This window comes from Chrysochloris asiatica, unplaced genomic scaffold, assembly GCF_000296735.1.
Source record: "Chrysochloris asiatica unplaced genomic scaffold, ChrAsi1.0 scaffold00003, whole genome shotgun sequence".
Lineage (NCBI taxonomy): Eukaryota > Metazoa > Chordata > Mammalia > Afrosoricida > Chrysochloridae > Chrysochloris > Chrysochloris asiatica.
Genome location: NW_006408521.1, coordinates 391,562 through 407,046, shown reverse-complemented (window position 1 = coordinate 407,046; position 15,485 = coordinate 391,562). Strand labels below are relative to the sequence as shown.

Genomic DNA, 15,485 nt, shown 5'->3' with positions numbered 1-15,485 from the left:
GCAGATTTGCTACATTGAACACTAAGGACCGAAGAGCAGATGAGTTGTGGGATGACATCAAGAACATCATACATGAAAAAAGCAAAAAAAGTCATTTTGACTTCTTTTTGCAGGTTTTGAATTGTCAACAATGTTGTAACCTACTTTGTTTGATTGTTCCTTTAGCTTTTTTCTGAATTCTTCCTTGTTTTCCATGACCTTTCTTTGAAACATATAGAGGTGCCTCAATATCATTCTTATGAATTCTGTATTAAGTAGGTCCCATTCCTCGTCTTCCTCAAATGCATTTTCTAGCTCCTCCTCTTGGTTATTTGTTTGAGCTACTCTGTCTTGTTTCTTCATGCAAGCAGAAATTTTCTCTAGGCATTGTAGTGTATTTATATTAAGTTGATGAATGTATGTCGGTGTATGGCACTTACCAATTGATTCCTGGTAGGTGTTATCAGGAGATGAGCTACTCTGTTCCGTGTTTGTATAGTTCAGTTCAGCAGATGTTGGTTGTAGTATATCAGCTGGTATTGACTGTTGACCAATTGATGGGATTGTAGAGGATACAGTTGTGGCTTGGCTGGATGACCACAGTTGCTTTCTCTTGTTGAGTAACATGAGAAGAGAAATCACTTCCACAAGACATAAGGAGGATAAAAAATAAAACTAAAAACAAATATTAGAAAAACCCAGAACTAACAATTAAAGACAATAAAATTGGGGGGTAGAGGTGGGGAAATGATAAAGCAAAAACAACCAGGAAACAACAGTGAGTAATTCTGTAGTGCTGCCTACTGGATTCTTGTCTTTATAGCCATCTGAGACCTTTCAAGATTGTCCCGCTCTGCCTCTGTGACCTATCACCAGCCTTTTTCTTTTTCTTTTCCCTTTTTAAATTCCCCTCAAGTCCATCCAGCTGCTTCGCCTAGTGATAGGTAGCCCAGAGCTGACTAGGACAGATTTGGAGTAAAATCTGCCTGTGTGGACAGTTTCTGTTTTCTCCTCCCCCTTCAATTCTTTGCGCAGCTACGGGGTCATTGAGAAACCATCCCTGGGGGTGTCTAGTCTTACAGGTCTTACCTTTTGTCACCAGACAGCAACTGAGTGGAAAGATTTAAAAAAAATATCACAACTTTGTTAGTCACAGGCAGGTTTCTGCAATGGAAATTGATCATGATATTTTTGTCAGTCCATGGGCCTAGAATCCAAAGCTTCTGTGTCTTTCCATGCCACCACCTCTGTCACTGTCTTTGCTGTTGTCACCTTTCCATGCTCCATTCATGCTTTTCCTTACTAATGTTCTTGGGATTGTCTTTTCCTGATAGGAAAGAAAAATTATGGAGCCCATTATTCCCGGTAGAAGAGAGAGCTGACTTTGTTTTATATGGCGAGAGATACTGATTATAAAGAATTGGCTCATGCAGTTGGGGCTGGCAAGTTCAAAATCCATAGTTCAGACAAAAGTCTGGAACTCTGGTAATCTTGTGTTAGAAATTTATAAACTGGAGGAGAGATGGAAACTTCAATTAACATAACTATGTTCCTTCTCTCTTGGGAAACCTCAGTTTTTCCTTTTAAAGCCTTTAACTGATAGGATGTGGTTCACCCATGTTAAGGAAGATAATCTGCTTTATTTTTAAGATCAGCTGATTTAAATGTTAATCATATGTAAATTCTGTCATAGCCACATCTAGACTAGTGCTGGACAAAACAACTGAGAACCATAGACTCATCAATTTGATGCATAAAATTAACCATCATGCTATATACTGTGAAATATTACTCAGAAATTAAATGTAATGAGGTACTAACATGAGCTACAATACAGATGAACCATAAAAACATGATTCTAAATGAAAAAGACTAGTCCGATTTTTAAAAAATGGCTAGTTCAAATAAAAAACACAACAAAAAGCAAACCAATGGTTTGGTTCCATTTATAGAAATCTCAGAACAGGCAAATGTATGCAGATTGAAAGTGGATTGGGGCTGCCTAGGTCTGGAGTGGAAGGTGGAAACTGACTGACTGCTAAAGGGTTTGGGGTTTGTCTTCAGGGGGATGGGTAAGACAACTCAAATACACGAACAATCATATAATTATGGACTTGAAAAGGGTTACTGTTGTGATACATGACTGTGTTTTTAAGATGTTTTTAAAATCTTTGTCTACAAGGTTGTAATGTAACATGTGAAAGCATTGCCCATTCAATCCTATTATTTAATTAACATGCAGATCAGTCTGCCTCCTAACTCGATCAAAAATTGTTTTCTTAGCAATGTGGTTTATTGACTATTATATCTGAATTCTTTATTTTGTTTTAAAAAAAAATGTTTTATTGTGAATTATGTGATAGTTTACATGGGAGAACATTAGCTTTACATTCATCCTATCGTATATCATTTCATTGCCATGGTTACAATCCCCTCTATGCATCATCAGCCAACCAAAGGGCATACCCTGCAAGCCTGCCCCCCAGTACTCAGCACACAGCCTCTCTCCCTCTCTGGGTCTAGAGTCCCCAGCCACTCCATATCTCCACGTCATCATCACGGCTTCTTTGGGTAGGGTCCTGCTCTCCATTCTTCTCCCTTGATGGTCTCAGGGCCCTCCGCTCCTGGACTGCAAAGTCAACCACTCCCCTGCTTTTACTACAAAATATCTACCTTTTCATTTCCAACCTTCACGGTCAGTCCTGATATTAATTATCCACTATTGTACCATATGAGTGTATCCCCATCTCCTTTCATCAGCCCTGCCCAGACAGATTGGATACTACTCAGTGGAGATTCTACCTTCCTCCATGCCCTCTGGATCTAGACTCCCTCTTGAAAGCTTGTAAGCCAGTCACTTCTTGCCTTTGTAGCCCCCCGTTTTGGGTAGCCAATGTCCAAGTTGACCATCCCTGCCTACCTTGTGTATTGGGGGTGGTGGGGGTGGGAATGATCCTCATTGTAAAGATTGTTCCCTCTTTTGAGTTACTGCATCCATAGGTGTAGGTCAAGTTCATCAAGTTCTGTCAGATCTCTTTTTTTTTCCTGCTTCTTTCTTCTTCTAGTTGACTTCTGATCATCCAGCCATTGAAGCCAGGTCAAGTGGGTATTTTCTGCAAGTGTGGCTGTTCTTGTGCATATGCCCTCTCTTTTTATCAGCTGGATGCTTCACTCTCCTCTCTAGTCCTCTCTGGCTATGTCACTGACTCTGGGCCCAGGAATCCCCAGGTCTTGCCATACTGCTGGCCAACCAGGTCTCCACCTGAGTTCACAGGAGTCTACAGAATGTGGTAGGGCCTAGCTCGCATCGCTATTGCTGTTTTTCCCTCACTTCTATTTATCGGTGACCAATGTTGTCACCACTCAGAGCGCATGTCTGCTCGTGTATTCCCATTGAGTCTTGGTCTTGGAAGGGGTTTGCCCTGAGGAGACCTGACTGCTTGCCTTAATGTCTCCTGGGTGAGCAACTTGCTTGTTCTTGTGGTAGTCAGTCAGACTGCCTATATTATTTTGTATTTTTCCTGTCGGTGTTGCTTTCAAGAAGCATCTTCTATTAGCCACTCCAGGCTGGTCTGCTTGTCCTTTCCAATGAAAATTTCCCACCTCAGATGATTCTGGATGGGGTTCAGGATTCCACCTATGGTCTTATGTAATGCAGCGGCTCCCCAGGAAGCCTCCTTCACTGGGCATGTTATAGCCCCATTTTAGGTATTCCAATCAGTTGTAGGTAGAAGATGCACTTATAAGCTTTCTATGGTGATATTTCTGGCTATTCCTTTCTCTCACCCTCAAGTGTCTATTTTATAATGGTATGCAAGGGAAACCAAGATTCAAAACACAGCAACTTAACATTATTTCCCCCCTTTTACACATTCTAACCATGTCTCAATCCCTGTATCCCAGAGCGCTATTGTTCGTTCCAAGGTTGTCCATACATCATTATTTACCTCTGCCCCACTTAGCCCATGCAATTCTGCCTAATTGTTTCCCCATCCACCTTGTTCTTCCATTCCCCTCCCCCCTTTTATGTATTGTCCCCCTTCTGAGCACTCAAACTATCCTGTGTCTATTCCCTACCCTGTGCTCCTCCTTCCTCTCATTCCCCTCACTCCACCCCCCACATCCCGGTAACCAGCAAAGAATTTTCTGCCCCTTTAACATGGGTTCCTTTTTTTAGTCTTTTACAGTAGTATTTACAGCAGTATTTCTCCTTTTGTGCCTGACTAATTTCACTCCTTAAGGTTCATCTGTGTTATGTGATCGCTTACAGCTTCCTTGTTGTTCTTCAAGGTGGCATAACATTACATTGTGTGTATGTACCACAGTTTGTTTATCCATTCTTCAGTTGATGGGCACTTAGGCTGTCTCCATCTTTTTGCTATTATAAATAGTGCTGCTATGAACATTGGTGTGCATATATTTACTTGTGTTATGGCTCATATTTCTTGTGGGTAAATACTAAGTAGAAGAATTGCTGGATCAGAAGGTTTGCAACCTTCTGAGGCAGTCCCATAATGCTTTCCAGAGATGTTGGACCATTTTGCAATCCCACCAGCAATGAAGGAGTGTCCCAGTCTCTCCACATCTTATCCAGCATTTATTGTCCTCTTCTTCTTGATCTTTGCTGTTAATGCTGGTGTGAGATGATATCTCATTGTTGTTTTGATTTGCATCGCTCTAATGGCTAGTGATTGTGAACATTTCTTCATATGTGTGTTGGCTGCCTGAATCTCCTCCTTGGTGAAGTGTCTGTTCATGTCCTGTGCCCATTTTTTAATTGGGTTATTTGTCTTTTTCTTGTAGAGGGGTTGCAATTTCCTATATATTTTAGAAATGAATCCCTTGTTTGATTGTCATTGCAAAAGATTTTTTCCCATTCTGTGGATACCCTTTTTACTCTTCTGGTGAAGTCTTTTGATGTACATAAGTTTTTAATTTAGTGTGTCCCACTCATCTATTTTGTCTACTCTTGTTTATGTACTTTTCAAAATGTTTGGTAGTCTGTGTATTACCTGAATTAGATCCCTTACATTTGTCCCTCTTTTGTCATTGATGGCCTTCATAATTCTGGGATTCACATTTAGGTCTTTTAATCCATGCTGAGTTGGTTTTTGTATAAAGTGTGAGTAAAGGTTTTGTTACAATCTTTTGCATATCGCTTTAGTTCTGCCAGCATCATCTGTTGAAGAGACTATCACCTCCCTATTATGCACTTTGTTGAAAATCAGTTGGCCATGTAATAAATTTTGAAATTGGGGAGTGAGAGGTTTCCAGCCTTGTTCTTATAAGATATTTTTTTAATAATTATTTTATTCTGTTATTGGTGTGAGATTCTCATCCTTAAATTTTATAGACTTACTAATAGATAACTGCATTTGCTTTTTCATATCTTCGAGACATCAAGTGATGTAGTCTACTCATCAAATTTTATAAAAATTGATTGTTTTCCACTATTTATTTTGCAGCCAAGACACCATTTTAGTCTTCAAGTTAAAGGGAATCTGAAGTGATGGTTCTATCTTTTGATTTAGGAAAGTAAATTTCAGTGGGGTGATTTTTTTTTTTAAACATTTTTGGAATACAAATAGAGCTTCAATTTTAAAAGAAAACACTTTGTGTTGCAATAGCGTGCTCAAGAACACTTACTAGTGAAAGTGAAAATAAAATTACTAGTTTGTCAAGAACAATTATGTTTATTTGAGGGTAAGTAAAAAAGTATTGCTATAAAATCATAAAAAATGTGAATATTTTTTCTCAACATACCTTCCTTTAGGTTTATATATATCTGAAGGCAAGGTTTCCATCTCTTTAACCCTTCCCTGAAGAATTGCGCACTGTTCAGTTTTCATTACTTCAACTGGGCAGTTCTGGCATTCCTTTTCAAATGTTCTTTAAATTTGGGGAACAAATAGAAGTCTGAAGGGGCCAGATCAGAAGGCTGTAAGGTGAATGAAGAGATGAGATTTCACAAGGAAGTCCTCATAGGAGAACCCTTGCTACCCTGGAAGTGTCATGTTGGGGAGCTAGCGGGAAGGGAAATTCCTCAATGCAATTTCCTGGACTTTTTGTCACCTTTGCCGCTTTCTTAAAATTGCTTTACAATAAACTCTCATGATCATCCTTTATCTTTCGAGAAAAGCTATCAAGATTATCCCTTTGGTGTCCCCCAGAACAGTCACCATAACCTTCTGACCTGAATGTTTTGCCTTTAGTTTAAGTGGCCCTTGGAATGAATGGAAGGCACTTTTTTGAGTGGACTTTTTTTTTTTTTTTTTGAAAATACCCTAATGAAACTAAGCTAAGTGTATAAAGGTGAGAGAACTTATCTGCTTGTTTGGAATTACTTTGTTTGGAATAAACCTGTGTATGTATGAACGGTAACTCTAGTAATGATGATGCCAGTTGTGTGCATAAAGACATCTATCATGTTTGTATACTTTTGGTGTACTTTTGTATTTAAAAATCTTGAATAAGTTTAATGTGCATCACAACAAAGGGGCAGATGTGAAGAAAATAGCTATCTAAAATAGGGTGCATAATAAATTTTATTTTATGTCACTTTCAATTTTTAAAATAAATTTGGATAACTTTTATATATTTAAAAAACATAAGAAGAACAATGTAAATCACTTCCTGTTAAATAGCTGGCATAGCATTCCATCATTCTTACCTTGAGATGAGAGGCCATTCTTTTAAGTATTCCCTCGAGAGAAACACATAGTCTTTCACATCCTGAGATTGAGATCTGCTGCTAGCATGAACCATTTTGGTCTTGTACGTACCTAGATCAAACTTTGATATTCTTTTTACTCTGTGTAACCTTTTCATTGACCACCACAAGAATCATTTTCTAGTGTTAGCATATGACTTACTGAATTCAGACCCAAAGGTGCCAGTGTCAACGCCCTGACTCACCCAAATTCCTGAGCTCAGGATTTTGATAAGTTGTTCTTGAACATTTCAGGCTTCTATATTTATGTTTTTATTACTATAAAATATTAGCTGGATGGACCCAGGTTTTTAGTGCCTTAAGTTCATACAACTTTGGGTACTCTGAGAAAAAATATATTAATATGATTATAAAATCAAGTCATACTAAAGAGTGTAAGTGAAGGACTTTTGAAGCGTACGGTTTATTAGCTTCCTAGTATCATAGGTCTCTTTCTCTCCATTTTAAAGATGAATTAATTACATAGGACTATTTTAAGTAATCTCTCAAAGCTGTCGAAGTGGCAGTGGTGAAACACCTGATTTTAAACCCCTGAATGATTTCAAAGTCCATGTTTTATTGTTAGTGTTGTTGAGTGTTGTCAAGTCAGTTCTGACTCGTAGCGGCTCTGTATAGGGTTACTGAGGCGCTCGACACCAGGGTCATGTAAACATTGAAAGTAGAAAGAGAAGACGATGGAGACGCTGCAGCATTAACTAAAAAGTGCTGGAAAAAATCTGAGAGAGAAGCTATTTGTAAGCTCTGGGATCTTAAGTATAGACCTTGGGGAGATAACGGCTTGAGGTAATCTTTAAAGAGTGTTGCAGCTGTTGTTAAGTTCCACCCATAGCGACCCTGTATAGGGTTTCTGAGGAGCAGCTGGTGGGTTTGAACTGCCAACCTTGTGGTTCGTAGTCCAGTGCTTATCCTACAGCACCATACCAGGAGTAGGTTAAAAATATAGATGGATTAGTGTAGTCATTAAAAAATTACAACTACTCTAGAGGAGTTGATTCTAATATTGAGGGACCTCAACTTTACATAAATTGGGGGACCCTCTTAGGAAGAATTTTCAATAACAAGTTGTGAAAGGGCAGAGAAAGGGGACCATACAAATAAGAGGGCCTGAATGCTGAGGTTCATTAACCTAAGTATAATTTCCATCAAGTTGATGCCCACTCATGCTGACTCCATGCATGTTAGATTCAACAGTGCTCACAGCAGGGGTTTCAGTCAGTGAATCTTCAGAGGTAGAACATCAGGTCTTTTTACCAAAGTACCTGTGGGCCCAGTCAGCCCTGCAGCCTTTTGATTAAAAGCTGAGTGTCTTCATGTTTACGTCCTGGAGGGACTCTCTGTGCTCTGGGGTAGTGGAGAAAAGAAGTAGCAGAAGGATTTTATTTCCTGTGTTTAATGCAGATTCTGCCTACTTTATACGTAAACTAACAAAATGAATAGCTATGTCTCTGGCCTGCTCCCACTTTTATCTAATCCTGGGAGTCCTTTATGAGGATTTAAAAACTGTAATGTGGCAAAAAGATAGGCAGTAGAAGATGATCTCTAGTCAGTCAGTAAAATGAAAATGTCTCAGTTCTTCTTTTTATAATTTGTTTTCAAACAAACCAAAAAATCAACAAAAAGAGTGGGACACATTGACAAATATGATATGTTGTATGTCCTTAGTGAATTAGCTAAGGACATACAACATATCATTGAAAGAACCTGGACCAGATACTAAGCCTATTTATTCATACACCAGTGTATTTCTCACTATTCCCAGTATCCCACTACCATTGAGTGGATTCACTCACAGTGACTGTATATAGGGCTTCTGAGACTACAAATCTTTACGAGAGCAGACAGACTCATTTTTCTCCCAAGGAGCTTCTGGTGGGTTTGAACTACCAATCTTGTGGGTAGTTCAGTAATGCTTAATCCACAGTGCAACTAGTGTACCTTTTCCACTATACCAAACCCAAAACAGTAAACCCACTGGCATCGAGTTGATTCTGACTCATAGTGACCAGGCAAAAGTTTTCTGAGGCTGTAAATTAGCCTCATGTGTGTTCCGTGGAGCAGCTTGTGGGTTTGAACTGTGGACCTTCTCGTTATCAGTGCCAGGTTTATCCTACAGTGCCACCAAGGCTGCTCCTTCCTGCTCTACCTGGACACCAAATTCATTTTCATGTATTGCAAGAAAATACTATAACATAATTTAATTCTTGTATAAAAGATTGTTTAACTTGATTATAAGATGATGAAAAATACTGTTAATTGACCAGTAAGTACAAGAATCTTAAGAAAATGACATTTGAGAAAAAATGCTCTACTCTGATATAGACCAGTTCTCCTATTATACAAATAGGGAAACAATGAAGTTTAAGTGTCTTGCACAAAGCAATACAAACATTTTTTTATGATAAGGCAGTTGTAGTGGTTACGAATCTGCTGTACTTGTCAAAGTAGGATGTAGAACATTGTCTTTTTGGCTATCTTAGATGGAACTAGTATGGTGCTATAGGATAAGCTCTGGACTGCTAACCACAAGGTCTATGGTTCAAATTCACTAGCTGCTCCTAGGAAACCCTAGGTAGGGTTGTTATGAGTTGGAACAGACTCAGTTACACTTTGCGCCACAATAAGGTGCAATTATTAGTATCTCCATGTTTGGAGGAAAAAGAGTTAAGAAAATTGAAAACAAGTGGAAACAATCTAGTGAACTAATGTACCACATGAACATTAGCCTCCATGACTCTGTGACCAGAAGAACTAGAAGGCACCAGGCTACCACTACCAATTATTTTGAAAGGGATGACATTTAAAAAGGTCCTGTATAGAGTAGAAGAAAATGTGAAACAAACTCAAAATCATAAAAAAAGACCAGGCTTACTGGTCCAGTAGAGACTGGTGCAACACTGAGATTTTGGTCCTTAGTCACCCTTTCAGCCTGGAACTGAACTCACCCCTGTGGTTCAATTTTCAGCCGAGCAATTTGTTGTTGTTAAGTGCCGAATCGGTTCCGACCCATAGCAACCCTGTATATGGTTTTTGAGGTGCCGCTGGTGAGTTTGAGCCCAGCAGTTGGTTGGTCTAAAAGGGGAATGGTAACACTGGTGATGTATGTACATCACAGAAAAACCAACCGTTTCATGAAAAGGTCAGCATTTACTCAAGTGCAACATGCAGCAGAAGGGTTAAGAAAGAAGGAGAAATAGGAACCAACATGGGGAGGAAGTGGGATAAGTGAAGTTACATTGAGGGAATTTCAATAATTGAAACAAAATGTGTATATGAATTGTTGAATGTATAGCTGATGCTCTGCTGTGTAAATCATCACCCAATTCACAGTAAAAAGTAAAAAGAAAAGAAAAATAGCTACTCAAATGCCAGGCCCATCTCCCATTTCCTCTTAGTGTCTGTCTCCTCATCTGTTAAGTACTGCTATTATAATTGTTATTTTAACTCATAAGTTTTTATGACGATAAAAATGTATATAAAACTCGCAGAATGATGCCCAGCATGTTTAAGTGCTTAAATCAAAGACTTTGTTCCAATGTTGTAGTTAATAACTGTATATTGTAGCCAAGTAAGAAATCGTATGCTCCTATACCTTGACTAGCCCAGATAGTGGGAGAACTTGGGCTAGTCCTCCAGTTTTTATCGAGTGTTGATAGTGTTTCTATAAAATTCTTTTGATACAGATTTCTGTTTAGCTTTAAGGAAATTATTCCTGTTTTATTAACATTGCCATCTACCCAAGGTGTTTTCTGGTTTATTCTCTGGGTATTTTTAACATTCTTTGAGTAATGAAAACCAAATTTGTCTCACCTGTAAAACATGTTTCACACATGCTTTCATTTTATCATTGTTTGGTGCAGTTTTGGCCTTTATAAGGAGATAACAAAAACCATTGCTATTTTACTCACTGACTTTTGTTCATATACTTTGAATGATCTGACTGCCTAGTAGATGCTGAATGAGTGTCACTTTGTCATTTGCTAATCCTTTGCTAGTGCTTCAGTTCAACCTCAGGGACAGTGAACTCATCCGTTTTACAAACTGTCAAGACAGTTGAGCCTGAAACAACTCTGAATATGGCTGAGAGAGATAAGCCTACAAATAGGAACATGAAACATTGATCTTGGGTTGTTTCTAATACTCAGCTAAGACAATATTTTGTGTTTATTTCCATGGAATTGAGACTCCACAGTGCTTCCTGTGAATGTAACCACCACAGAGTTACAGGGTTTCTTGGTTTTACACAAATCTCAAAATTCTCAAATATACTAGCTTTGGAAATTATCTACCTGAAACACTGAACCTACTGCCATTGAGCGATCGTAACTCATAGTGACCATTCCAGAAAGAGAAAGTTTGCTTAATATTTGGATGCCACATTGTTTCTGTAGAACTAATTGGTGTGGTGCTGTAGGATAAGCACTGGATGCCTAATCGCGAGGTCACCAGTCGCTCCTTGGAAACCGTATACAGACAGGGTGGTTAAGAGTTGAAACCAACACAGTGGCACATAACAGCAGTTCTCTAGTACAGTAAAGTCTAGAGTTATAAACATTCAACTACCGACAACTCCTTCTTGACCTTTAATGTTATGTAAAATTGCTCTCATTTTGAAATGACTGAATCAAATCTTTTTTTTTTTAAATTTTTGTGTGAATTGGGTGGAGGTTTACAGAACAGATCATCAGTTTCGCATTCAGCAGATCATACACTTTTTTTTTTTTTTTCCATTTCAATGATTGCAATCCCTTTAACATAATCTAAGTTATTCCACTTTTCTGTGATTCTTGTTTCCATTCTACCTTCTTTCCCCACCTTTCTGAATTTTGTTATTAGGTAAATGCTGCCCTTTCAATATTGAATGGTTGACAATTTTATGGGGTGCCCACCTCACTAGAGTTGTTGTACACCTATATACTTACCTATTGCTTGGTTGAAATTTGAGACTTGATGGTGAGTTCATTTCCAATGCCATAGTCTTGGGTTTCTCCAGACTCTTTCTGAGCAGTAACCCTGGTGCTTTTTTTTTTTTTTTTTTTTTTTTTTTAAAGTAATTTTGATTTATTTTGGTGTATATGGTATATATAATCTTATATATACCTTTCTTGATCACAATATAATTGCTGCATATACAGATTTTAAATCACTGAAAAATTTCAAACCAAAAATAAGAGAACCTTAGGCACCTGACCCAACTGACCTACAAATTCCCCTTAAAGGCATGCTTAGAATGGATCTCATTTGTAAACTGTAAGACTGTATGTATTGTGAGAGTAGGAATTATAATAGGTAAATTGAAATTGTTAGGTAAAATAAATAAGGGAATTTGGGGCCATAAAAAAGAAATAGATACTTTAAATAGCAACTCTTGGAACTGATAAAGAGTACTAAAAAGTAGATACTCTCAAACTGTAATTGGCTGTATACATTAGTGAAAAAAAAGTAATTCTGCAATTGGCATTTTTGGTATTTATCCAAAGATAAATAATCATAAATAAGGAGCTCTGGTAGCCTAGTGGTTACGAATCGGGTTGCGAGCCACAAGGTCAGCAGTTCGAAACTACCAGCTGTTCCGTGGGAGAAAGATGAGGCTTTCTGCTCCCGTAAAGATTTACAGCCTCAGAAACCCTGTACCGGGTCGCTATGGGTCAGAACCGACTCCACGGCACATAACAACAACAATACACTAAAATTTATATAGGCTACTGTTGACTGACATGTTATTACAGGAAAAATCTGGCAATAACATGCAGTTTGCAAAATGATTTATTAAAAGAATAAACCAAGATTAAAATCTTACTACTATATTAAAAATAAATGAGAAATGGTCACAATATATTATTAAATGATTAAAACAGGCTACAAAATATGTCCAAGATGTTAGTAGTTTATTTGCTTGTGTTTTTTCCCTAAAATTCCCACAATATTTAATTTACAGAGTTACCGGTAAGAGTATCTTTATTTTGTATGTTTATTGTAAATCGGCCAGAAAACAGTCCCAGTGTTATGTTATTGTTACTGTTTTGAGTTTTATTAACTGTTAGTTTTCCTTTCATGGCTTTAATAGTATTGCAGTATTTTCAGGTTTAAAGAGGAAAGTTACATTTTCCCTGTAGATATGTATATCTGAGTTTGTAATGGAAGCTATTACATATATATGTATGTATACATACACATTTAAAAAATTTAAATCGTATATATTATGGTTGTTCTTCTATGGTAGCAGATAATTTAACTACTAGAACTTTAGTAAGGAAATCAACTCAGTGACAGTTTGGGGTTGTTTTTTTTCTCTAGGAGTTGTGTATTTTTAACTCTTAACCTTTATGTCTTTGATCCATGTTATGTTTCTATATGTGGTATGAGGTGAATTGTATGGTATGTGAATTGTATCTCAGTAAAGTTGTCAAGTATCTTGTTAATTCCTTTTCAAGGCAACTGAAGTTTAAAGAGTAAAAACATGTACATATATTATAATTTGCATTGTTTTCAGCTGGCATTTCAATTACTATTATTTGAAACAGTGTTTTTGAAATGCTTGTCCTCAAAAATCACTTAAATATTTTAGGCATTGTATGTGAAGCCATTTATTTTACCATCTCAAATGTGAACTTTTTGAGCTTTTATTCTAGATTCAGTATTATCAATCATCAGTGTAGCCATAAATGTTAGAATCATTAGGCATAGTAAAATAAATGTAGCTAAAATTATTCTTCATATGGAGTTTAATAAGTAAAGTATGGAAGATACTCTTTGAAAGTACTGTGATTGTATAGAATTGTTTGTGCTGGCTAGTTATTGAATATTAGTGTCATGGTTTCATCAGTTGTGTAGATGAAACTGTTTTCTGTCACTTACTACAAAATATTAATCCATTAAAAATTGATTTACAGTATGAGGAGGAAAAAAGTTATATGTAAACTAATAAAGATTTATTTAAATTAAAAATTTAAAGGTTGTACCCAAATATGATAACTGTATAGTAGTTAATCTCGGAAACCCTGTGCAGGGTCATTATGAGTTGGAACCGATTCCACATTACTTAACAACAACAACATAATAGTATATCTAGTGGCTTTGTTAAGACCTTGAACTTTGATGTTGTTGTTGTTATGTGCCGTGGAATTGGTTCCAACTCATAGCAACCCAGTACAGGGTTTTCAAGGCTGTAAATCTTTACGGGAGCAGAAAGCCTCGTCTTTCTTCCGCGGAACAGCTGGTAGTTTCGAACAGCTGATCCTAAGGATAGCAGCCCGATTCATAACTGCTATGCTACCTAATGAGTAGCTGAAAACAAAGATTCTTCATTAATCACCTTTAAAATTTTTTTTAAAGGTTTTTATTGTGGATTGAGTGAAAGTTTACAGGGCAGATCATCAGTTTTACATTCAACAAATCATATACCTGGTTTCATTACAATGATTATAATCCCTTCATTTACCATGGAGGGGATTATAATCATTGTAAACAGTATTTCTTTCTATCCACTTTAGCTTTTTAAAAAACAAATAAACAAAAATACCCACTCAGGCATATATAATAATTTACATCTCCAAAGGGCACATTCTGCAAGTCTGCTCCTGACCACCAGAGATTAGTTCCTCTCTTTTCATGAATCTAGGGTCCTCAGCTACTCCCCCTCTCCATGCCTCCATCTCTGCCTCCATCTCTGGTGCTGCTGCTTCTCTGGATAAGGTCCCACATTCTGCTTGTGCACTTTTCTCTTGATGGTCGTAGGGTCCTCTGATTCTTGACTGTAAGATTAACCACTCCCCTGTTTTTGTTACAAAACTCCTACCTTTACAATTGTGATAGTTGCAATTAGTCATGATAACAATTATATTCACTATCGAATCGTACGAATCTTATCCCCATCTCTTTTCACCAGACCCATCTAGACAAGATGACCGCTATTCAGTGGGGACTCTTTCTTTCCCCGCGTACTCTGAAACTAAACTTCCTCTTGAAACCTTGTAAGCCAGTCACTTCGTGCCTTTATTGCTCCCTCATTTTAGGTAGCCATTGTCTTAAGTTGTCCATCCCTATCTACCCTGTGTACAAAGGGGATAGCATTGATACTTGATTCACTCTCTGTTGATATTTAGAGTAACTACCGCTCTGAGTATAGGTCAGGTTCATCAGATTGAAGCAATTTACCCTGTTTCCTTTATCAAAAAAAAAAATTTTTTCCCCCTATCTTCCTCTAGTTGAGTTCTGATTATCGAGCCATTGAGGCTAGGTCAAAAGGGTACTTTTGCAAGTTTGGGTGTTCTTGTGCATCTCCCCTCACTTCATATCAGCTGGATTCTTCACTGTCAGCTCTAGCCCTCTGTGGCTAAGTACTTGTCCATGGGCTCAGATGTCCTCAGGTCTCACCACATTTTGGACCAACCAGCCCTTCCTCTTCTCTCTCTCATCTCCAGGTCAATGGGATTTAATGGACTGGGGTTGAACTCAGCCCATTTCTTCATTGATGCCTTTCTGCCTCTTCCACTCACCAGTAGACCAATGTGGTCGCCAGCAAGCTTACATGCTTGTTTGTGCATTCCCTTTGAGTTTCACTCTTAGAGGGGAGTTTTTCCTGAAGGCACTTGATTGCTGGCCTTGATGTCTTCCTGGCGAACAGCTTGCTTATTCTTGTAGTAGCCAATCATGCTGATTTTTATTTTGGGTTTTTCCTGATGATCTTTCTTTGAAGATGTATCTTCTGTCACTGTAGCTGTTCCAGTCTGCTTGTCCTTTCTAGTGGGAATGTCTCATCTCACAAGGTTCTGGATGG

At 37.8% G+C, this 15,485-nt stretch overlaps 1 protein-coding gene across 1 annotated transcript in view; it reads left to right on the top strand.

Annotated features, from left to right (window-relative positions):
* PHYHIPL (phytanoyl-CoA 2-hydroxylase interacting protein-like) overlaps positions 1 to 15,485 on the top strand; it is a 53,147-nt gene that overhangs the window by 17,945 nt on the left and 19,717 nt on the right. The window lies entirely within an intron of this gene.